This window comes from Lissotriton helveticus, chromosome 6 (genome assembly GCF_964261635.1).
Source record: "Lissotriton helveticus chromosome 6, aLisHel1.1, whole genome shotgun sequence".
In the NCBI taxonomy this organism is placed as follows: Eukaryota; Metazoa; Chordata; class Amphibia; order Caudata; family Salamandridae; genus Lissotriton; species Lissotriton helveticus.
The window spans coordinates 1,592,217,734-1,592,244,003 of NC_136067.1; the positions used below are offsets into that span (position 1 = coordinate 1,592,217,734).

Here is a 26,270-nt window from a genome sequence, read left to right on the forward strand (position 1 = left end):
AAAGGCAGGCACCCTTCAAACCTGCAGTAGAGCTATGATTTTGTATATGCAAAACATTTAATCCACTATGGTTTATTCTTCTAGCTTGCTGAGTGTGTCTGAGGACAGTGTAAGTAGCATTTAATTATTGGGAAGCCCATAATGTGCAGTGGTAATGCTGAATTGGTCTAATTGGTGCAAGAAACAACAACTGGATAAAGACATCAGAATGGTGCATATTCTGAAGATAGTCAAAGGCAAAGAGTTATGTAGTTGGCGAGTTAAGGTTAACCAAAAGGGAACTAACTGGTTGATGTTGTTTTGCATAACTAGTGGAGTGAAAGGAATTAATTGTTGTTTGTGGCTGGAAGGTTGAGTAGGAACTGGGAGGTTGCATCACTGGAGAGTGTATTAAATTGCATAGCTGTATTGGCTAATGGAAAAGTGTGGATATAAATCCAGTCAGTGGGAGGTCTACGCGTAGTGTTATAGATTTTTTTAAGTTGGTGGTAGCTCAGAGTTGGGGCAAAATTTAAATAATATGTTTCAGCCTTTTCTTACCATCAATTTCAGGGTTAAGCCCCGTTCCTGCACTGGCCTCCGAGTATAACTCGCTTCAGGTGACAGTCCTTTACCACCATGTTTAGAATCCGGAGCTATTTCATCATCATAAGTTAAATCACAATGACAGTTCTAAGTTCAGTCAATGATGAGAGATTAAAGTAGATTTAAAAGCTTATTTCTCATTAAGAGAATAGTAACATTCTTTTTGTTCTTTTTATTCAGATTGCTCAATAAATTCAAGTACGTTTACAGAAATGTTATAAAAATATGGTCAGAACAAATCATCAAATAATGCATCAAACTTGTTCCATAAAGAACAATTACCCTATTCTAAAAAACAGGACCAGAACTTTAGTTTGTAGAACTTATGAAGACTTCGGATTCAAATGAAAAGAGTGAGATAAAGAGAGTATGGAGCTCAAAATTAGTTCATGAAACTTAGCCAAGTCTCATTAATTCAAACAAATAACCATACAGTATAGAAATCTGTAAAAATCTAGCAATGATAAGGCTCAGCTGTCAGTCAAGGGAAAGGAAAATGGAATGGGTGTCTGGGAATAGCTGTGGTAAATGAGTAATGATCTACACATTTGGAACATGGACTAATATAAAAGGAAAAAATAATGTTGCAAAGTGTATGGCAGGTCTCTCCTCTTCGGATCTGATCAGGCAACAGCATTAGTCTGAGAGGGAGTTCAGCTCTTTCTTTCTCACTAAATAACATGCAATTCACAAAGTTTTATCATAAAGTTTGGTACAGAAATCGTAGATATGTAGCGTCTTGATTAATAAGCCTCCATTCTCATAGGCATTGAACACAGTTTAAACTTCTAATGTTAAATGTTTCACTGCGAAAGCAACTAACTTTGCTAAAGAAGATAAAAGTCGATTTGCAAAAATACCATTTAGTAATAGATTTCAATAACACAAACAAGAAATACTGTTTCAAAATGTACAACTATTCTGCTCAAGCATTATGTGAAATATGGTGTAAATAGAAAGTTTGGTTATCACAATCAGATCTTTCTTAGCAAAATGTAAAACATTTGTTAAACTGGAACATTCTGCAGTTATGACGAATATTTCTAAGAATGTCACATTAAAGTCGGGTTTCTAAATTCCATTGTGCACGGTACAGCTATGTCGAGTTCACTTCTAGATATAATAAAACTTGCATTTAAGTGTTTCTGTGGCCTATACTAATAACTGTCTGCATAGTGCAGTCTGCACATTTAGAATGCGTCTCAATTCATCTTTAAATGTTATGTTAATAATTGCACATACGGCTGTTATTCTAAATAATGTGCATCTTAATTAGTTAGCTTCTTCATTGGTATTGAATAAAGAGGCTGCGCTATAAACAAAACATTCTGAATAGCATTGTAAAGGTCACAACCTAATGAATTAGCAGAAAGAATCAAAGTTGGTAATGGGTTATTGGCAGATGGGGTGAAGTAGTGGAAATCCTTGGATAATATTTTAGTTTAAATGATTTGGGCTTGAATGATGGTTCATGGTGTGACATGTGTCTCGATTTCTTCAAGGGCAACTTGTATTAAGAAAGCCTCAAAATACTTGGAAGTAGTGTACCCTGTAAAAGTCCACCATACCATACTCAACCAAATATGGAGAGGCAGGGTAGGACTTTGACTATGTTACTTCACCATGCATGAGTGTGGGACTAGTATTGCGGGGGGAACATCCTTTACAACGCGGATGTTACCCCACAGTGCAGTTACGACGCGTCTTTTACAACGCAAGTCGTAACCCCGACTTGCGCTGGAGGGCGCTCTAGGCTAAGGAATAGTAGATTTACTATTCCAACACCTTCCCTACTGTACGTAGGCTGGTGTTGGAATAGTAAATTTAACTATTCCTAAGTCCAGCATCCCTACAGCGCAAGTCGTGGTAACGACTTGCGTTGTAAAATACGCGTTGTAAAGTACCGCGATGTAATACATCGAGTGGTAACAACGTACATCCCTAGTGCGGGTATATAGAGTCTGCAAGTGTGCTACCAACCTGGGACAGAGATATTAACAAAGTATTCATTACATATTTCAGGTCTTTATATACCATGCAATTCACATCCCCACTGGAGTTGATATGTACATTTTCAGATCAAATGTCCCTTGCTAGGATAGAACAAACAGCCGGGGAACACTGAAAAACCGCCATGACTACAGGTTATATTGAGAGAGTTATCTGGGAATGTGCTGGCTTTAAGAAACCAAATGCAAAAAGAACAATTGATGTACAGAATGCAGAACGATGTCATACATTCACACCAGTACAGAGATCTGGGCCTAAATCCATCCTTTTTTTGCTCACCATGCCATTCCAGTTTGGACCCAGCCATATGCAAATCAGTCTTGACCCTGCGCCCAATGGGAACAGTCCAGCCCGAACTGCCAGGCCAGGTTCTCCCTGGACTGGAAACAAGCATCCTAGTACGGGTTTCGGGGTCTCACCCCTCATCAGCCAGGATAGCTTGACTCCAGTAGCATGGAGAACACAGGACCCACGCCTGGGCAAACTCGTCCCACTCGGGGTGACAAATGCAAAAACAATTGATGGACAGAATGCAGAACAATGCATACATTCAAACCCAGTACTTGTGATTGTACCATGGAATGCTTGACTGATAACTAAACGACTGAACAAAAAAATTAAATAAGATGCGGTAACTCAACCAGTATCTAACAGATAACATTCTGGAACTCTTTTTTTGCCGGGGAAACCTCGAAGCATAAGTGTTTATCTTAGTGGTGTCACATGTGTAAAACATTACTAAGTATTGAGAGTCTTTTTTGAGCTTTAGTTTGTGATATCCAACGTTGAGGTCCAGCTTAGAAACCATCTTGACCCATTCAGATCATCAAAATGTGGTGGCTTTTTCACTTTGAAGGCGCTATTTGGGAGTTGCAGATGCAGACTTGGCCAGACTGATTGTGTTCCTGCTGACCTGATAGGTGGCACCAAGGTGGAGGGGTCCATCACTTTTTATGGTCTTTCATCCTCCAGGATCTGTAGTTCCTTCTCTTTGCTCTTTTTGATTATGAATCTGAACAGGATGTGCTGATGATGAAGCTAGCTTGATGGAAGGGTTAATCTGCAGATTTACCCTTCTGCTCTGCAATCAGACCATACCAGGGAACAGTGACGGGTGCTCAGCAAGAATGTTTTCAACCACACTCAAGCTGCTATTGAGTGCAGACTGTGCAAGTTGCAGCTCTTTGTCTTTTTGGCAGCTCTGAAGGGTCCCTATGCTGCATCTATGTAGCACACCTTTTTAGGTCTCGTGACCTATCAATGCGCATGCGCATTGAGAGAAGCGAGACTATAGGGCTTTAAACAAAGCTTACCTAACTGTGGCGATTTGCTGCTGTGCCCGTGGCTTTTAGGTCAATGCGCAAGCGCATTGACCTAAAATAAGCGTGCACATCACCACATCGCCGTCTGTTCCCTCAGCCGCACTCCTCCCACACCTTTGAAGTGAAGCTTAGCTTCACTTCAAAGGCCCCGGCTGCTTCACACCCTCATGCCGCTCTCCCCGCTCCGCCCCCTCCCCTGGCCGCCGTGTGCATTTCTCCCCCCCACCCCCTCCCCACAGCAATGCCCTCCGTCTTGTTTCCTTTCTTGTTTTTCTTTCAGGTGAGATATCTTTTCCATCATTTGCGATAATACAGTTCTCATATGCATTTTTTAATTATTAGCAGCATATACACAGGCGCCCCTTCGGCGCTTTTGCTCTCAACCCTACTATCCTGTCAGCCGCATCTCTATAAGTTACTCGAAGCATGGCCTGACATGTGCACAGCTTATTCCGGCATCACCATCCTGCCAGACGCTTCTGCTTTGTTCGCCCACCGCATGGCCCTATTTGTGCACATTTTACTTTCGTGCATACCCTTACCCGCAGCCTCTCCTTCCCCACTTCTGCCTTTTTGGGTCTCGCGCTCACCGCAGACCCCTTCACATGGCTCACACCCACCTTTTTTTCAGGTTACCATGCCATTCCCCACCTATCCCCCAGTCATTTCCGGGTAGGACGCGTGCACCCAGTGGACTCTCGACCTTGGCCCGCTTATTCTGCCAGCCGCTTCTGCTTTGGTCGCCCACCGCATGGCCCCATTTGTGCACATTCACTTTCGTGCACACCCTTACCCGCAGCCTCTCCTTCCAGACTTCTGCCTTTTCGGGTCTCACACTCACCGCAGACCCCTTCACATGGCTCACACCCACATTTTTTTCAGGTTACCATGCCAGGTTACCTCACTCACCCTCAACCCCTCCCCCTCACTCACCCTCAACCCCTCACCCTCACTCACTCACCCTCAACCCCTCACCCTCAACCTCTCACCCTCACTCACCCACCCTCACTCACCCTCAACCCCTCACCCTCACTCACCCTCACCCTCACCCACCCTCACTCACCCTCACTCACCCTCACTCACCCTCACCCTCACTCACCCTCACCCTCATTCACCCTCACTCACCCTCGCCCTCACTCACCCTCAACCCCTCACCCACCCTCAACCCCTCACCCTCACTCACCCTCAACCCCTCAACCCCTCACTCACCCTCACTCTCACTCACCCTCACTCACCCTCAACCCCTCACCCTCACTCACCCTCACCCTCACTCACCCTCACTCACCCTCAACCCCTCACCCTCACTCACCCTCAACCCCTCACCCTCACTCACCCTCACCCTCAACCCCTCACCCTCACTCACCCTCAACCCCTCACCCTCAACCCCTCACCCTCACTCACCCTCACTCACCCTCACTCACCCTCCCTCACCCTCACCCTCAACCCCTCACCCTCACTCACCCTCAACCCCTCACCCTCACTCACCCTCAACCCCTCACCCTCACTCACCCTCACCCACCCTCACTCACCCTCAACCCCTCACCCTCACTCACCCTCACTCACCCTCACTCACCCTCAACCCCTCACCCACCCTCACTCACCCTCAACCCCTCACCCTCACTCACCCTCAACCCCTCACCCTCACTCACCCTCAACCCCTCACCCTCACTCACCCTCAACTTCACTCACCCTCACTCACCCTCACTCACCCACCCTCACTCACCCTCCCTCACCCTCACTCACCCTCACCCTCACTCACCCTCACCCTCCCTCACCCACCCTCACCCACCCTCACCCTCACTCACCCTCAACCCCTCACCCACCCTCAACCCCTCACCCTCACTCACCCTCACTCACCCTCAACCCCTCACCCTCACTCACCCTCAACCCCTCACCCTCACTCACCCTCAACCCCTCACCCCCTCACTCACCCTCACTCACCCTCAACCCCTCACCCTCACTCACCCTCACTCACCCTCAACCCCTCACCCTCACTCACCCTCAACCCCTGACCCTCACTCACCCTCACTCACCCTCAACCCCTCACCCTCACTCACCCTCAACCCCTCACCCACCCTCACTCACCCTCAACCCCTCACCCTCAACCCCTCACCCCCTCACCCTCACTCACCCTCAACCCCCCTCAACCCCTCACCCTCACTCATCCTCAACCCCTCACCCTCACTCACCCTCACTCACCCTCACTCACTCACCCTCAACCCCTCACCCTCACCCTCACTCACCCTCAACCCCTCACCCTCACCCTCACTCACCCTCAACCCCTCACCCTCACTCACCCTCAACCCCTCACCCTCACTCACCCTCACTCACCCTCAACCCCTCACTCACCCTCAACCCCTCACCCTCAACCCTTCACCCTCACTCACCCTCACTCACCCTCAACCCCTCACCCTCAACCCCTCACCCTCACTCACCCTCACTCACCCTCACTCACCCTCAACCCCTCACCCTCACTCACCCTCACTCACCCTCAACCCCTCACTCACCCTCACTCACCCTCACCCACCCTCACTCACCCTCACTCACCCTCACCCTCACTCACCCTCACCCTCACTCACCCTCACTCACCCTCAACCCCTCACCCTCACTCACCCTCACCCTCACTCACCCTCACCCTCACTCGCCCTCAACCCCTCACCCTCACTCACCCTCAACCCCTACCCTCACTCACCCTCAACCCCTCACCCTCACTCACCCTCAACCCCTCACCCTCAACCCCTCACTCACCCTCACTCTCACTCACCCTCAACCCCTCACCCTCACTCACCCTCACCCACCCTCACTCACCCTCAACCCCTCACCCTCACTCACCCTCAACCCCTCACCCTCACTCACCCTCACCCTCACTCACCCTCAACCCCTCACCCTCAACCCCTCACCCACCCTCACTCACCCTCACTCACCCTCAACCCCTCACCCTCAACCCCTCACCCTCACCCACCCTCACTCACCCTCAACCCCTCACCCTCACTCACCCTCACCCTCACTCACCCTCAACCCCTCACTCACCCTCACTCACCCTCACTCACCCTCACCCTCACTCACTCACCCTCACCCTCACTCACCCTCACTCACCCTCAACCCCTCACCCTCACTCACCCTCAACCCCTCACCCTCACTCACCCTCAACCCCTCACCCTCGCCCTCACTCACCCTCACTCTCACTCACCCTCACTCTCACTCACCCTCACTCACCCTCAACCCCTCACTCGCACTCACCCTCACTCACCCTCACCCACCCTCACCCTCACTCACCCTCACCCTCCCTCACCCTCAACCCCTCACCCTCACCCTCACCCTCACTCACCCTCAACCCCTCACCCTCAACCCCTCACCCTCCCTCACCCTCAACCCCTCACCCTCACTCACCCTCACCCTCACTCACCCTCAACCCCTCACCCTCACAACACATATTGTGTTACAATAGGTGTCACATTTGCGAAAGATAAAACTATTGGCATGTAAATAACAAAGCTATTAATTTCGCTATTTTCAAAACAAGCACATAAATAAAAAATGTGTCCTTTACAATACCAATAGCTCAAACTTTCCTAATGCGAGACCTATTGCATTGCTGTGCTTCTCTCCCCTGCTGCACTCTCCTGCTCTCTAGAGATGTGGCCTAACGACCAGAGCTGCCATCTAAGTGACGTAAATACAAAACATGTTGCATTCCAAATGCTATAGGTGTCACATTCGCGAAAGTTATAACTATTGGCATTGTAAATGACAAAGCCATCAATTTAGCAATTTTAAAAACCAACAAATAAATAAAATATGTCATTTACAAGACCAATAACTCCAACTTTTCTAATGCGAGACCTATTGCATTTCCAATGCTTGTTCTGTGAATGTGACCATTAGTAATCTTTTTTAAGACTCCCTTCAGCCGCAGAGGTTGAATATTACCATATGTGTAGATGGATGTTATTTAGTTTTATGTCTGGGTGGTAGTGTTTAGAACTGGCAGGCTTACGTGACGTTTCCAGTCTCTCCGGTGTCTGTGGGCCACTTGCAGTGCATTGCCTTCTTCGGACTACTGCTGTGCATGAGTAATGTGACATCAACTTCCTTGTCCTATGGCTTTTCTAGATTCTGGACAGCTGTTGTAGATAAAGTTACGCAGGAACTGTTACTGGCAGCAGTTAGGTGGACCGCTGTGGGTTCTTGGTGCGAGGTGTTGCTCGAGGCTGTGACGGCTTTCTCTCTGGTCTGGTCAGCCACATCGTCGCCAAATTTTTGTAGATAAAGTTATGCAGGAACAGGACACTTCCATTAAGTTACAAGAGTATATTTATTTATGAGCACAGCTGAGTGGACACCTCGCCAGGTGACCAGACCATCAACTCCCAAGAATGGAACACTCAAGTACAAGCTAGAATACTCACAGGTGTTCTGGAAGGCTGGCGAAGTGAGAACACAAAAAAGGGCTAATGACCACAGGTGGCCATGTTGCATGAAGCACAAATATACAACAACAGCCTCTCAACAGGTTTGTTGACATTTTAGTTTGAGACTCCATTCTCTTGAATGACATACCTCACAAAGTGATAGTACTTTTCTACAGGCTGAGCATCGGTAACCATGCTTATACCATTCCTCCTTACGGCATCCTCGTCCATCACAGTAGAGACATGGAACCCTTTCCTTTGCATCGTCACTCTTTTTCTTTCTGCTCTACCAGTCCTTTGGCTCTTCCTCTACTTTACCGCTGTGTGGGAGAGTTTTAGAAACCTGCCACGGTCTAGGGTGTTCTTGAGCCACATGTGTTGTTCTTCATTAAGCAGTCACGCTGTGGAGGAGCTTATGGCATGCATTTGAGCTCTTCGCCCTTCAGATTGGTCACTCACATGCACTACCCATGTTTTGTAATTCTGTGTGAATGACATCCAGGAGTTCGTCTTTTACAAGATGGGCTTAGCTTCAGTAAGACATGTACCTAATTTGGCCAAGGCTGAAATGATTGAGTGCACATATTGCCAGCATGAAAATGTCCTACCAAACAGTTTGGAATCACCATACCTAGTTGGTGCACCTTCTAAAACTAAAATAGAGAAGCATAGACCTTTTTGATGTGCCCTCTGTGACCCTCATCGTATGTGTGCTAAACTCCGCTTCCACTTTCGGGTGTTCATTGTCCAGAAGTCATGGGGGCAGAATAGTGGGAGCACAGTCGCTTAGGGGTCGCCATTTGATTTGCCTTCTTCATTAACCAAGGCTGGGTATCTCCAGGCACGTGCTCTGGCATGCACCAGTCCAAGTGTCTGCCTTACAGCAGCCAAGCTGCTGCTCAGTCATAAGCTACTGGGTCCAGTATTGGGTTGTTCCCAGTGAAATGAGAGGTGACAGAGCGTCTACAGGAAGGAAGATGCCGGCAAGGATTCGGACATACACTTGTTTTGGAGTCTCTTATAATTAGGGTCACTGGAATTATACGATTCTTCTGTGTGTTTCTTCATAATTATGGATTTGCGACATAATCCATCACGTTACCTAATTTGCAGACTTTAGCAAAATAAATTCTAGCTCAATTGACCTGAAAGTTACTTTAAAAAGCAGTGACACGTGTTGCCACGCAGTGGAAGGCCCTTCTCAAAGCTTGGCTGGTCACTTTTAGGTTGATTATTGCCGTGGTTGGCTTATAAACTGGTAATAATGAGGAGACATGTTTGCCCAGATAGTGGTAAAATGATTCAAAATTACAACATAATTAAATAATACTGTCATATAACGTACCACGTTCTGCCGCGTAATTTGTCTCTTGCCGCTTAATGTTGTCAACCCTCCTGCATAATTCGGTCATCCCCTGTCGCAAAATTCCAGTGGCGCTGCCTGCTGAGCCACACCTGACACAGCGGTTGCGCCTGCACAAAAGCGACTTAAGCTTCACTTCCAGACTTAAGGGGCCACATGTCTCCTGGGCTCTACATAATATGCTGAATGCAAATCAATATATGACAACACTGTGGTGCATTTTTGAGCAAGGATCAGATGTGTGTCCTGTGTTGGAGCAGTTACCTCAGTTTCCTCAAAGCACGTCCGTGTGGTTCACATTGGAACAGCGCCACCTCTTCTCTCCCTCCCTCCTCCCACACGTCTTGTGGACAAGGATATCTGACATATATTGGGGAGGAGGGCAGCTTTTCATTGTAAAAGTGAAGTCCTTCCTTCCTCCCTCGGCAATTCACTGGGAAAGAATGCTTTCCCTGGGGGGGGGGGGGGGCACTTTGAGAACCAACCAGCAGGCAGCAGCGTGGAAAGGGAAGGAATGTGACAGCACTTTACAGGAGGAAGTACGGATCATTGCTAGTTTTTTGGCCCGTTTTCCCTGTGTTTTCCTTTCCCATTGCTCATTACGTTCGTTTACGTAGTAAGCCATTGACATCTGTTCCTCCTACCGACCTCGCGGGTCGCTGAAGGGGAAACGTGTGTACCTTTTCAGAAGGGCGAGCTGCAGTCCACTGTAGTGAATGTCAGCCAAGGCTCTCGTAAAGGCTTCAGTTATTTATTTCCCACAGCCTGGAGAAGCGTGGTCCTCCTCCCGCCAGCCACACATCAACTGACTAGAGCGGAAACACAGTACAAGTACAAGGGCTTTACAGAACCCGCAGGAGCAAAGTTTCTGGTGTACATGGAAATCACCTTAACACATTACTACATCCACCAATTAAATGATACCCGGAGAGAGGGGAAATATTCATCACTCCAATTACCCTTTTAGCATACCAGTACTTACTGCATGAGGTGTCATGTCCCAAATCCAGGAATAACGTGATTCAATGGAAAAACAAAATATACCTCCCTGCCCTTCATCCCACCCCTTACCTGTGGAACAAATTGAGAGAAGGCCCCAAACTCTTCCTATTCTTTTTCTCTTCTCATCATGGCCCCTGGTAGGTAGGGGGCAGCAGGTTAGGCTCTCCGCCGGGCACTGGATTGAAAAATGCCGACCATGCTTGTAAGTACGTGCCCTTTGTCCTCCGTTTTCCTGCCATAGATGGTAGGTTTCTGTTGTGACTTAACTGTTGCCATGCCTTTTCCTTAGCTACATCTTCCCTACTGCTCAGCCAGGATGAGTGCTGGAGGGCTTGGTGATGAATTGAATGCTTGGTGATGTCATAGAATGCTTGGTGATGTCATAGAATGCATGGGTGCCTGGTGATGTGCTGAGTGTCAGTAGGAGCGTGCAGGCTGAGGAGCAGAGAAGCTGCTCCTGTTGGGGCTATCAGTTATGATCTACTTACTTACCTGGCACTTCCCTTGTAACTAAGCTTAAATAAACCATCTACAGAATATACACCTCAGCTAATGGACTTTGTATACCACGTTTTGACGACGATTTGACAAGACCCTACATGTTGGGAAAGACAGACTGTATTTGAATCTACTGAAGAAACCGGAACTAAGGAATCGACTGAAGAATTTGGAACTAAGGAACCTACTCAAGAAACTGGAACCAAGCAACCTGAAGCTTGAAGGAAAAGCACCGCCCTGGTCAGCCCCACCAGTGTCCATCATCACCTGGACAGCCTGGGGAGTTTAACCTTCTTGATGTCAATGAACTTTATGCAGTAATGCCAACCAGCCTGTTTGCCTACGTGCCCTGATGTGCTGAAAAGATTTCTACCAGTGGTGAAGCACTTGGAGTTGCTGTAAGTGTACACAGAACTGCTTACTGAGTCAGATAGGGCAACTGACAGTACTTCTTTGATCTCATCAAACAGCCAGGGTTGATCTGTTGTGTGTGAATTACATAGAAGCTGCTGCATGTATTTGGAGGAAATTAGCAGCGTTTATTTTGAAGTTGTTATCATACGGCGTTCGGTTTGATGAACCAGCTGCTCGATCCCTGTGGTACTGATGGTGAGTGTACAGTGGAAATTATTAATAAAGGTGAGTTCTGCAATGTTGTGAGGGCATCCTAACTCTGACTTTGGCTTGTAGTGGGGAGGGCATGCCCTTTTACCTTTGGGTTTTGCAGGATTCAATTGGCCGTGAGACTGTCATCTATGCATGGCTCGTGTCCACTTACCAGGATGTGAGGCGGCGTTTGAAAATGCCAACGGGCGCTGCCCTTTGTCATGGATGTGTTCTCTCCTGCTGCCACCCCAAGTCTTCGCTGCGAGCACTGTGACGCACTCTGCATGAGTTAGCAACAAGCGTCACTTGGAGGTTGACCTTTGCGCTTGGTGGAGTGGCAAGACAATGAGGGAAGCGTGTCGTCACCATGATGAGTGCTGAGAGGTCACCAACTAGACCATGTATCTGCCCGCCCACTGCTTACTCTAAGGATACAGGAAGTGGTGTGTGGCGTGCATCTGAAGCATGAAGCATGTGACGGTGAGGATTTCGGTTGTGCGGCGGCCTTTATTCCATCTCTTAAACGAGATAAGGATTTGCAATCTTGAATATGCGCTGTGAGGTACAAACCTGACAGGAAAAAGGAAATAAGGGAACATTGACACTCTTGCGCAATACTTAGGATTGGATTTCTGTGTGATTATTATGCTGCAATGTTTATTTCATGCCATAAGCGGTTTCTGTTCATGTTGATGTGTGTTAGTCTTAGTATTAGTTTGCATTTTCATTGTTTACCTTATATGGTGATGTATGGGGGTGTATGCTATTCTGGTTTTGCTGCTTAAGTTTATGCTGAATGCGAGTTCAATTTACTCTTTCTCAATGAATATAGAGTCTCTTACGCTGGCTTGCGGTTTTGTGTGGTTAATAATGGGGTGCGTTTGGTGAGGTTTTGCGTTCTTGTTTGTATTTGTAGGGTTGTGATTACCATAGTATGGAGTTGTAGGGTTGTGAGTACCCTAGTACAGAGTTGTAGGATGGTGAGTACCCAAGTACAGAGTTGTAGGGTAGTGAGTACCATAGTACAGAGTTGTAGGGTTGTGATTACCCTAGTACAGAGTTGTGGGGTTGTGTGTTCCTTCGTGCTCAGTGGGTCTTCCCAAGTGTTGTGTTGCCGGTGTGCTTATTTGTTACTGTGTGAAGTGTGTTGCCTGAGATTCTTGTTGGGTCAGAGGTACAGTGTGTTGTGTGTTACGCCTCGTCCTCTTTGGTCTCAGTATGCTTTAAGCTTTATGTTCCCTAAGGAAGTGGGATGGGGTAGGTCTTAATGCATTTAATTGATCCGGGAGGTTATTGTTTACTTCAGGAATGATCTGTCAATATTATCCAGTATTATGGGTGTCTTTCATAGATTCACATGCCTGAATCATTCCCCGTCGTCGAGACGGGAGTCTCCGGTACATAGAAAAGTAATGTCTTATAGACATACATAGAGAATAGTAGGCCTAAAGGCCTCACCTTAGTAAAATATCCATGTCCTTTTGTAAAAAGGACCAAACTCTAGACAAGAGCCAATCAGCTATCATCTCCCTCTAGAACCTTCCTGGCAGGAGCCTCAGTCCCTCAGATTTTCTACCGCACGTTGTGCTAAGGGAGTCTCCTCTGAGCTCTGCTCAGATTCTGTGTTTTTTCACTTCATTATATGACTTTGTTGTCAAGGATTCTTTTCTACTATGGATTCTCTTCAAATACATTCTTTAAAGAAGGTCTGGTAAGGAGAAGAAAATATTTTATAAGAGCCGGTGCAACTTGTTTCTAGAGGTGGCTCTGCTCTGATCCTCACACGTACCGCATTTACTTTATATACCGCAGGCCAAAGATTGCAAGGTATGTGGCACTTTCTCAAGTAAGTTTTTGAGAGGTCGTGAAGGGTGATTTTTAATATGGTGTCAAACACTAAGACCAGAAAGGAGGTTTTTTATTTTCTCCAGTGACCGTGATGAGGCGTTATCCTCAACGTCTAGGAGACCTCAAAAGAGAAGAGATTCTCCTCAGACTCATTCCTCAGGGGAACATCCTGAGAAGGCCCTCAAAAAGACCACTCATGGGTCTTCTGGGCGCAGTTCTTAAAAATCTCCTCACTCTGTGGAAAAGGAGAGTAAAGGACTTGCTTTTGGAGAAAAATCATGTAAAAAAGACGACTTCTGAGCCATCAAAATCACCTCCTCTGGTCATAGGACCCTACAGGAAGGCGTCTTCTATACCTCCTGAGGTAAAGACTAAGAAGCCAACATCGTCAACAGGATCGTCGATGAAGAAACCATCATCATTGCCTATTACAGCCTCTTAGTCTACGATGGCCTCGTCTACGATGGCCTCATCTTCGATGGCCTCGTCTACGATGGCTCGTCTACAATAGCTTGTCTACGACGGCTCGTCGACGATGCCTCATCTACGACGGCTCGTCGACTATGGCTCGTCGACGACGGCGGCCTCGTCTATGACTGCTCGTCTACGACGGCCTGTCTATGGCGTCGACGATGGCCTAGTCTACAATGGCCTTGTCTTTGATGGCCTCATCTACGATTGCTCCTCTACGATGGCTCGTCGTTGCCTGCCTCGTCTATGACGGATCGTCTATGATGTCGCCTACGACGGCCTCGTCTATGACTGCTCGTCTACGACGGCATAGTCTATGACGCCGATCTCGTCAACGGACTCGTCGACGAGGGAAATTCCGACAATTCTGGAATCTCTTATAATGTGGTAGAGAGGGCTGCTCAACGTTTTAAGATCTCAATGGTCTCTCAAGAACAGGTCTGCTTCTTGTATGACTTCACAGAACCTCTCAAGAAGGCAGTAAGGTCAATACCGATTATCGATTACCTATAGTCAGAAGGGGTAAAGGTCATGCAGAACCCCTCCTCTGTATCACCAGTGAAGAGTGGAGAGTGGACAACATTGGGAACAGGTTTTCCTCAATATCGGCAATGACGGTAAAGGCCGCGAACTCCCTAGCGCTCTTGGGACGCTATAATAGGCAATTGTGGGCACACATAGCCCCATAGCTGTCGGAATTGCCAGATTCATCCAAAGAGGAAGTAAAGAGGATTCTGCTAGATGGTGAAGCATCGGCGTCAGAAACTATAGACTGCGCGATGGATATCGCTATGACAGGGTTCCGCCAGTTGGCTGGAGCAGCAGTCTTGCGGCTCCAAGGATGGCTAAAGGCAACTTCTTTCCGTCCTGAGGTGCAAACAAAGATTTTGGACATGCCATATGTTAGCCAGTTACTATTTGGCACAAACAATTGACGAAGCAGACACTGCGAGAGCTTTGGGCACTCTTCAGTATAAAAACCAGTCCTTTAGTAGAAATAGAGGAAGAGGACAGTCTTCCTACAGAGGAAATTATTAATACAAGTCTTCCTGCCCTTCAGGCCAGAGTAGACCGCAATACCAACAGCGCCAACAACAGCAAAACAAGCAAACCTCTTTTGGGAGGTCGTCCTTTCAAGGTAAAGGAAAGCGGAAATAACAAAAATCTACGGCTGCTTCTATGAGAGATCTCGATTAAGCTGCAGAAAGGAGCAATAGAGAGAGTATCTCCATCTCAGAAGGGAAAAGGGTTTTATTCCTGCTTCTTTTGATCCAGAAAAAAGACAAGAAGTGGAGACCAATCTTGGCCCTTAGGGCCCTCAACAAATTCCTGAGAAGCAGTCGTTTCGCATGGTAACGATCCAGGAGGTCTTGCAACTACTGTAACAGCAGGATTTTAGGGCATCCCTAAACATACAGGACGCTTACTTCAATATCCCAATTGACAGGAATCACAAAAAGATACTTGCGATTTGCAGTAGCGGGCAGACACTTGCAGTTTCGCGTTCTGCCCTTCGGGCTCAAGTCTGCACCGCGCATATTCACGAAATGTCGTACCCCGGTGGCGGCATATCTCAGGCAGTGCCATCACCAAGTCTTTCTGTATCTGAATGACTGGCTGGTCAGGGCTCCATCCTTAGAAGACGCTTCCAGGTTGTCCAACGCCTGTTTAAAGCTTTTTGATTGCTAGGGTCTCACCCTCAATCAGGAAAAATCGGTCCAACAACCTTCTCAGTGCATTAGTTTCCTAGGTGCAACCCTGGACACACGGTCAGCAAAGCTTTCCCATCCAGAGAGAGGATGAACAAGCCCCTTGCACTAGCTGCTATAGTAGCCTCGAAAAAAGTCTTGACAGTCCGTCTCTTCAAATCCCTCCTGGGGATGATGTCAGCGTGTATCCTCCTGATTCCTCACTGTCAACTACGAATGAGGAATCTGCAGGAGGCGCTCTCGAAGCAGTGGGTCCAATGCACAGGGTCATTCGACGACCACATAAAAGTGAATCCTCAGATGATCGGAGCCCTGCAATGGTGGATGTCATCTCAAAACCTGTCTCAAGGCTTGTCATTCCTGCGTCCGGCTGCTCCTCATGTTGTCACAACAGGCGCCTCTTTGGAAGGCTGAGGAGCTTTTCTGCAAGAGCTACAGATAAGCGGGTAGTGGTCTCCGATGGAGAAGAAACTACATATCAATCTGCTCGAACTGCGGGCGGTCTTCCTGGCCCTTCAAGCTTTCCTGCCAAGAATAAAACATTCTCCGGTGCTCATCCGGACAGACAACACCACGACTAAGCACTACCTCAACAAAGAGGGAGGGACACGCTCGCTGACACACTCTCGCGAGTTGCAAAAAATAATCTGGAATTGGTTCATACTCCACAATATAACCCTAAGAGCGGAATATGTCCCAGGCACGGGCAATGTGCTCACCGGCGTGTTGAGCAGGCAGAAAACATCGTCACACGAGTGGGAGCTAGATCAACAAATTATCGACCAGATCTTCTCCAGATGGGGCACGCCGCAAATCGATCTATTTGCGACGACAATGAACGCCAAATGCCCACACTTCGCAAGTCGGCATCCCCAGTCAGGGTCTCTAGGGAATGCATCTTCCATCGCATGGCGCAACGTTGTTGCGTACGCCTTTCCGCCTTCTCGATGCTTCCCAGAGTCCTCAGGAATATTTAGGTGGAGCCTTGTACTCAACATTGGTTCACAGAGCTCCACCGTCTATCCCTGGAGCCGCCGGTCCACCTGCGGCAGTATCTATCTCTGCTTACAATGAACAACAATAAAGTTCAACATCCGGATCTGAAGTCTCTTAGGTTAGTCGCCTGGCTCCTGAGTTCAGAGAGTTCCACAATCTGAATATTCCACAAGACTGTAGACATTCTTGCCAGAGTAAGGGAGGATAGCACGACCAAGACGTATTCCCTGAAATGGAAGCGCTTTTGTGTTTGGTGTGCAGATCACGGAATTCAGGCCTTTATCCACATCACCAGAGCAAATATTACCTTATATATTACATCTGGCACAGTCAGGCCTAGCCCACTCCTCCATTAAAGTACACTTAGCAGCAATATCTCCTTATAAAGAACTTCAATGAGTCCATCGCTCTGGTCAAGCGGGTTGATTAAGCAATTTCTAAAACGATTATACAGATCTTTCCCGCCAGTAAGGATGTTGCCACCTACCTGGCATCTCAATGTGGTTCTTAACCAGCTCATGAAACATCCGTTCAAACCAGTACACAGAGCTGACCTAAAGTATGCCTCGTGGAAATCAGCACTCCTCCTGACGCTCACATCTGCAAGGGGGGTCAGTGAGCTGCAGGCATTTTTCAATCCAGGATCTTTTTCTACAGTTTATTAACGACAGAGTAATCCTGAGAACCAATCCTAGGTTTATCCCAAAAGTCCCGTCGGACTTCCACCTAAATGAACCTGTGGTTCTGCGTTCCTTCTTTCCAAACCCAAGCACGGCAGCTGAGAGATCCCTGCTTTCTTTGGATCTCAAGCGATGCTTGAAGTTAACACTGACAAAACGAACACATTCAGGAAATCTAACCAGCTATTCGTAGCTTACAGCAGACCTAGGAAAGGTCTACCGCTTGCCAAGCAGAGCATCTCCAGATGGATTTCTGCAGCCATTGCTTTCTGTCATGACCAAGCTGGACAGCCATTGCATTCCAAAGTGAGAGCGCACTCCACGAGGGCTATGTCCACTTCTATAGCTCTCTTTGCAGGGGTGCCAGTCATTGACATTTGAAGGGCGGCAACATGGAAGTCACCGCATACCTTCACTAGGCACTACTGCCTCGATACGGAGCTGATGAATGATGCAGCAGTGAGACAATCAGTGTTACGCCATCTTTTCAGTAAGGTGAGCCTTCCTCCGTCCCTCCATCCTACTCTGGTGTGCACATTTCTTTAGTAATACTTATTGTGGAGGTCTAAGGATGGCTCATGCTCGCATTATGTGTCTTATCTAAGGACTTGTATATGCTGTTCCATCAGAAATGTGCACTCTGCATTGCTTGCTACTCTGATTCAGGCATGTGAAACTATGAAAGACACCCATAATACTGGATAAGAAATGCGTTACTTACCTGTAACTGCAGTTATCCAGTATTGGTGTCTTTCATAGATTCACATGCAACCCTCCCGCCTCCCCTGGAAGGACTCACCTAACTCTCTCAGTGTCACGCCTACTTAGCTTAGTGCGTACGAAAATCTGAGGTACTGAGGCTCCTGCCAGGAAGGTTCTAGAGGGAGGTGATAGCTGATTGGCTCTTATCTAGAGTTTGGTCCTTTTTACAAAAGGACATGGATATGTTACTAAGGTGAGGCCTTTAGGCCTACTATTCTCTATGAATGTCTATAAGACATTACTTTTCTATGTACCGGAGACTCCCGTCTCGACGACGGGGAATGATTCAGGCATGTGAATCTATGAAAGACACCAATACTGGATAACTGCAGTTACAGGTAAGTAACACATTTCTTTTCTGTGATTTTAATGCATGTGTACATTTAGAAATGTTCCATCAATCATTTGTGAATTTAATGTATTTAATGATTTGTCAATGTAACTTTATCTTCTATGTATGTTGTTCCTTTTGGGTTATATGCATGTTTCTGTTCTTTGAATGATTTGTGTTTATAGTTTCCCTAAAGAAAGGGGATATGTTGTGACTTAACTGTTGCCATTCCTTTTTCTTAGCTACATCTTCCCTACTGCTCAGCCAAGATGAGTGCTGGAGGGCTTGGAGATTAATTGAATGCTTGGTGATGCCATAGAATGTATGGGTGCCTGGTGATGTGCTGAGTATCATTTGAAGTGTGCAGGCTGAGCAGCAGGAAAGCTGCTCCTGGTGGGGCTATCTGTTGCCCCAGTATTGGAACTTTCATAGATTCCCATGCTTTGTATCATTCCCCGTCGTCGGAATGGGAGTCTCGGTAGTATAAAAATCATAGAAACAAAAGAGAAAAATAGGCCTAGGCCTCATCTCATTTTGTATCCTATCACCCTCTTTTTGTAAAAGAGACCACATTTTTGCCTGAACCAATCAGAGCAGCCTCACCCCTTAGAACCTTCCTGAGAGAGCTCAGAGCCTCAGATTTTTCAACCGCACGTTGTGCTAGGGAGTCTCCACTGAGCTCTGCTCAGCTTTTCACTACTTTTCTGGTTATTTCTTCAAGTTTCTGCTGAAAAACGACATGTCTGACAAGGAGACGAAGGCCTTATTCAGGCCCTGTGCCTCTTGTGGGAAAAAACGTCTTTTTGTGGAGGATAAGCATGACAATTGTATTTACTGCTTATATCCTGACCACAAGGCCACAGAATGCAAGATCTGTAGAACCTTCTCGAACAAGACTTTTCGGGACAGAGAAGGTCGGCTGTTGACCTGGCTTCAGAAGATGAAGACTCGCAAAGAGGTGCTCTCTTCGGATGAGGAGGATTCCACATCTTTTGCTTCCTCTCACAGATCTAGGAAGAGGGGTAGGTCTCCCCCTGGTGCTTCTACATCTGAGCCCTCTCTTCAAGCCCCTCACAAGATCTCTGACAGGTCTGAGAGGGCTGGTCCCCTTCAATCTCCTCACGGAAGTGAAAAGGAGAGGCAGGGACAGGCTGCTGGAGTGGTTACAGCCTTAAAGGACAAAAAGGAGGTTGCTCTCCCTTCTCCTCCGTCCAAAAAGAGCAAATCCAGTGACAAACACTCTTCTGTCACTTCAGGATCTGTGCCGGAGAAAAAACAGCGTCCGTCGACGACAAAAACACCAGGTACGTCGACGACCGTTACTTCCGTTAAAATTCCCGCTGTTTCTGTGGCTCCGTCGACGGGCTCGTCGGCGGTAGCGCTCTCCACGACGACGACTTCGTCGACATTCAAGGTCCCGAGTTCGTCGACGCTGACGCCTTCCACGTCGACGACGGCAAGCAAAGTACTGTCGATGGCCACGACGACGAGAACTACGTCGACGACGACGACAACAACCTCAACGTCGACGATAATGTTGATGACGACGAGTTCGTCTACGAAGCCGTCGACGATGGTTCTGTCGACGACGAGAATTGTGTCGGCGAAGGCGATGGTACCGTCGACGATTCCGTTCACAGCTTCGTCGACGACTGCTACACCGGCGACGACGGCACCGTCGACGAGACCGTCGACGGGTCAAACAATGCATTTTTCGACTCAGAAGATAAAAATAATACCGGAGATGACGTCTCCGCGACGGGTTTCTTCACATCCACCTACAATGCTTCTGGATGATGAATCTGAGAAAGATGAAGTTGAGGATGATGACAATTATGGTCCTGCCTTTAGTCCCTCGGACTTGAATGTAAAGATGCAGGAGACGGACACAGAGGAGTATTACGAACATACAGGTGGCCAGCAGTTGCATCCATATGTTCTGGAGGAGCGACGCACTCCGAGTTTGGGTCCGGGCATGGTGGCCATGCCCTCCTCGCTCATTTCTGATCTACAAATGATGCTTCAAGATTATCGTAAGAGGTTTCCGTCGGAACCTTCTGGCCAATCTGCATATGCTCCTCCTCAGATACAGTCGCAAGTGCAGCCGTCTATTGGTCTTCCAGTGGGGCCCCCCTCGCCACCACCAATGACACCTTCGGCCCGGATCCGCACTCCAGATCCCGCACCAGTTCCTGATGTCCAACAGGATACCTCTTCGGATGAGGAGGTCGTACAGGTGGATGTCAGAAGTGTACCTGAATTTCCTAGTATTTCCGTAGAAGCAGACGACTTGAAGGAAGGCCCTCGTGGATAATTTCCAAATTCCCCCACTCCCCTGGACCCAGATCTCTCTAAGGCCGGGAGTGAAAGGGAAAGGGGAAGTGGAAGACAAGAGAGAGACTGCCACACAGGTGTCTTCTGAATCTTCTATTCAGGAATTTGCACCTAAAACATTAAGAACAAGATTAATACAGTTCCCCCCCAGAATTCCTGGCTTCTCTTATTACTCTTTTTCCCTGACTATAGTTATACCTTTTACTAGTGTGGAATTTGCTTCTCTCCAAAGTAAATATTCTAGAGTATTCGCAAAATTAGTTCTTTGCACCAAAGAAGTTGCTCCAGAAACCTTTAGATGATTGTTGGTAAACAGTTGTATTAATCATATGCATATAATCTAATACCCCCATCTACTACTTGCTGCTGAAGACAGTTTATGGTGCTAGCTGAAGCTCTGCGTTGCGAATACTGATAGTAGTCCAGAAGTTGCGTCACTCCTTGTAAATACACTTGCTTGCACAGATCAACACCAGGAACAGGCATAGGGGATCGTTACTCGCAGAATGCCCAACAACAGTCTTTGTAATATTGTCTTTCAAGCTTCTTATCATAGACCAGAATACTGATAAGATTGGGCTTCAGAATTTAACTATAATACATTCACTGAGTCTTTTCAAATTACTGATATTTCGAAGAAGAGTTTTTTCAATGAGAATGACATTTCAAAATTATCACAGAGACTTCAGAAAAGAAGTTGGTTCAATCCTACTTGAAAGCCGCTGAAGGGATACAGGAGCACCAGCCGGTAACTTTCTGCGCAGGACGTCATTCAGGAAAACATGACTGGACTCAGAGTGACAGGTACTGAACTCGACGATAAAATAACCAACTGCCGAGATATTACTTCTACCAAATGAGGCTGCTGAATATGAGCCTTAATGAACTAATTCTGAAGCTAAAATAACGAAGAATTGCGGTGACACAGATGCGCACATAAGAAGCGTGTCTGCCCGCCGAAGTAAATCAGTTGAAGTGCGCGGTGCCAGGCACTCGCGCACATGAAATGGCCGCTGCCTGCTGGCCACTAGAACGAGAACTGACTCGCGGAATGGCACAACCAGGAACCAACCTGGTCTGAGCCATACGCTGCCGTGCCACCAATTGACTCCAGTTCAGAACTGAATGACTCAATGCAGCTTGTCTTACGGACGTGCTCTTGACCCCAGGAGGCTGTATCTTGTAGTATGCAGAACGGAATCTGACAGTACCCCCCACCAAAGCCCCCTCTCTGGGCTTTTGAGGATAAGTCCTGTGAAACTCCGCCACTAATCTTGGAGCATGCACATTAGAACTAGGCTCCCAAGAACGATCCTCTGGGCCAAAACCCTTCCAGTCCACCAAATAGAACAGTCTATTCTTTCTCAATTTGGAGTCCAAAATTCTTTTCACCTCGAACTCTTCAGCTGATTCCACTTGCACTGCTGGAGGAGGGAACTGCCGTCTAAGATTTGGTGGATTAGACTTAATCAGAGAGACATGGAAGGTTGGATGAATTTTCATTGACTTTGGAAGGATTACCTTAACACTAACTGGATTGATCATGCGCTCCACTGGGAATGGACCTACAAATCTTGGCTGGAACTTACGATTTCCCACTAATCTCATATGACGGGTTGATATCCAAACCAAATCCCCTGCCTTGAAAACTGGGTTCTCTCTTCTTTTCTTATCTGCTTGTTTCTTATATCCCAATTTTGCTTTAGAAAGATTAAGAGCTGCTGACTGAAAAGTCTTCTGCAAGCTCCGAATCACCTCTTCGGCAGCGGGGACCTCCAACTCCTCCCTTCCCACTGACATGTTAGGATGTCGACCAGAATTCAAGAAAAAGGGGGAGAAACCAGTTGCAGAATGCCTAGAGTTGTTATAAGCAAACTCCGCTGTACTGAGTAACGATGGCCATTCCCCTTCCTGATCCATCAAATACAAACGAAGGTACTGCTCTAAATCTTGGTTTATTCTCTCCGTCTGACCATCAGTCTCAGGATGAAAGCTGGTAGACAGACGAGTATCCACTCCCAGACCCTTCAAGAAAGACCTCCAAAATCTAGAAACAAACTGCGGTCCCCGGTCTGAAATTACCACCTTCGGGATTCCATGAAGCCTGACAATGTGCTGAATGAACAAGGTGGCCAATTGTGTAGCTGTGGGTAATGATTTTAAAGGAATAAAGTGACTCATCTTAGAGAATTGATCCTCAACTACCCAGATCACAGAAAACCCTTGACTGGATGGGAGATCTACAATAAAATCCATAAAAATTGTGTGCCAAGGGGATGGGGCTGTGGGCAATGGCATGAGTAATCCCTGTGGAGACTGCCTAGAGATTTTTCCCTTGATACACTGCTCACAAGTGGCTACGTGCTGTCTCACCTGAGTTTCCATTCCAGGCCAAAAATAAGTCCTCTTCACCAGTTTCAGGGTTTTGACTCCTCCCTTGTGTCCTGCCAAAGGATGATCATGAAACAGTCTTATGACCTCCTTCTGCAAATCCTCACTGGGAACAAACATCTTCCCTTGAACATATGGTGTTCCATCCTTGACTTCTCGATCCTGACCCTCAGTTAACCAATTTTGAAATTCTTCTCCTTGAAATTTTTTTTTTATTCGGTTTCCTAAATCATCCTCTGCCACAACTGCTGCGACCTTCTCAGGAGGAATGATAAAGCCTTCAGAGTCTTTTTCTTCGCCACCTTCAAAACTGAGTCGAGATAAGGCATCAGCTTTTGCATTAGCAGAACCTGGTTTGTAGGTCAAGACAAAATCATAATCTGCAAAAAACAATGACCACCGCAATTGGCGAGGAGTAAGGGTCCGTGCTGATTTTAAAAATTGCAGATTGCGATGGTCAGTGAAAACCATAATCACATGTCTAGCTCCGAGTAAATAATGTCTCCAGACCTGAAAGGCATCTTTTACCGCCAATAATTCCTTGTCGGCTATGGAATAGTTGATTTCTGCAGGAGACATTTTTCGTGAATGATAAGCGACTGGGTGCAACTGTCCTGTCTGCTTATGACGTTGGGAAAGGATTCCCCCGATGGCCAGATTGGATGCATCAGCTTCAATGAAGAAAGGCTCCTTTAAACCTGGATGTCGCAACACCGGAGCTGAAACGAAGGCTTCTTTTAACGATTGAAAAGCTTCTTCCGAATCTTGAGCCCAAACAAAACGCTCATTCTTCTTTAGCAATCGTGTGATAGGACTGACTTTCTCAGAGAAATTCTGGATGAACCTTCGATAAAAATTGGCGAATCCCAGAAAACTTTGTATTTCCTTCACGGATCTTGGAGCAGGCCAGGACCTAATTGCTTGTAACTTCGAATCATCCATATAAACTCCCCTTGGAGACAGAATAAATCCCAAGAATTCCACTTTTGAAGAATGAAAAAAGCACTTTTCTAATTTCACAAACAGATGATTTTCCAACAGACGCTCCAATATGACTCGAACATGACCGATATGCTCCTCCAGGCTGTTGGAAAAGACCAGGATGTCATCTATATACACAACAGCAAATCGATCCAAGAATTCTCGAAGGACGTCGTTTACAAAATGTTGGAAGGCGGCTGGAGCATTGCATAATCCAAATGGCATCACTTGATATTCAAACAATCCCAGCCGCGTCCGAAAAGCTGTCTTCCATTCCTCTCCCTCAGCCATTCGCACCAGATGATATGCTCCTCTCAAATCCAGCTTGGTATAAATGCGAGCATCTTTCACCTGATCTAAAAGTTCTGAAATGAGAGGCAATGGGTAGCGATTCTTCTTGGTCACCAGATTCAAAGCCCTATAGTCAATACAGGTCCTCAAGGAGCCATCCTTCTTCGGAATGAAGAAAAGGGGAGAGGAGACAGGTGACTGTGAGGGTCGAATGAATCCACAAGCTAGACTTTGCTCAATGTATTCTTTCAAATGCAAATTCTCTGGTTCAGACAGTGCATATATCCGACTGCAAGGTAAAGTTGCCCCAGGTTCCAGTTCAATTCGACAGTCATAATCCCGATGAGGCGGTAATTTTCTAGCTTCTTGTTCATTAAACACCTCGGAGATATCCAGATATTCTTGCGGAATCTCCGGAACTTCAATGGCACAAATCATCTGTATTTGATCTACCAGACTAGATGACAAGGTAGTCTGAACCCTTTCGATCCGATCATGAAAGCAATGCTCCTTACAGAAGGCTGAGTTCATCTCCACGGTGCGCATTGCCCAGTCAATATGCGGGTTGTGTTCAGTAAGCCAAGGTAATCCTAGAATCATCTGAAATTGAGGGGCATCAATTAGATTGAAACTTATTTCACTTTGATGTTCTCCTGGACCTAGTACCTGAATGGCCTCAGTATCAAAGGTAATGGGACCGGAGGATAAACTGGTACCATCCACTGCTCGAACTGGTTCCGGACAGGGTTTCTTTTCGAATTGAATTTTCAAAGATTTAGCGAACTGGATATCGCAGAAATTCCCTGTAGCACCTGAATCCAACATGATGTCAACCTCTTCCAATCGATTTTTTCCGAAACGAATTTTACAAGACAGAATCAGATGCGGAGCGGCTAACTGGAGAGTGTTAGCAAGAGATTGAGGTTTGGGAGTTGACTTGAATGGAGCTCCCACCAGAGCAACTCCGTCTACTGGTGGAGCCTGTCTTTTACCCACTGCTTGGACTTTGGTTTCTTCGTACAATCTCGGACAAAATGACCAGGCTGTCCACAATACATACAAAGTCTTCCTACTTGACGCTTCTCTCTCTCTTCCTTAGAGAGGGGACCTCTGACAGTACCTATCTGCATAGGTTCTTCTACCACACTTCCTTCCGAAGTCTTCACTGGTTCTGTTCTTACTCGGTCTCAGCGAGGCGGGAAGGGCTTGAAATCTCTTCTCTTCTCACAACGACGTTCCGTTTGACGTTGATCAATTTGCAGCACAAGATCAATGAGTTCTGACACATCTGTAGGTCTCTTCGGAATTTGAGATAACCCATCCTTTAACTCATCCTTCAGACCCCTATAAAAAATTGCGGCTCTTTTCTCCGATGGCCAGTTGGTTTCCACTATTAGTTTATTAAACTGTGCCAGATAGGCCACCAACTCCCTATTGCCCTGCTTCAGATCCAGCAACTCATTGTCGGTGGCTTGCGAAATGGTTCTGCGATCAAAAATCCGTAAAAATTCGGCCTTGAAATCTTCAAACTTATACAAAACCGGATCATTAGAGGATACCAATGGCATTGACCAAGCTGCGGCGTCTCCACTCAGGTAAGAGAGCACGAAAGCCACCCTTGACTGATCCTCCTTAAACAGGATGGGCTTACAAAGGAAATGCAAGGAGCACTGGGTCA

General features: G+C 46.9%; 1 protein-coding gene across 2 annotated transcripts in view; it reads left to right on the forward strand.

Annotated features, from left to right (window-relative positions):
* The window catches only part of AKAP12 (A-kinase anchoring protein 12), a 512,834-nt gene that overhangs the window by 390,068 nt on the left and 96,496 nt on the right, over positions 1 to 26,270 (forward strand). The window lies entirely within an intron of this gene.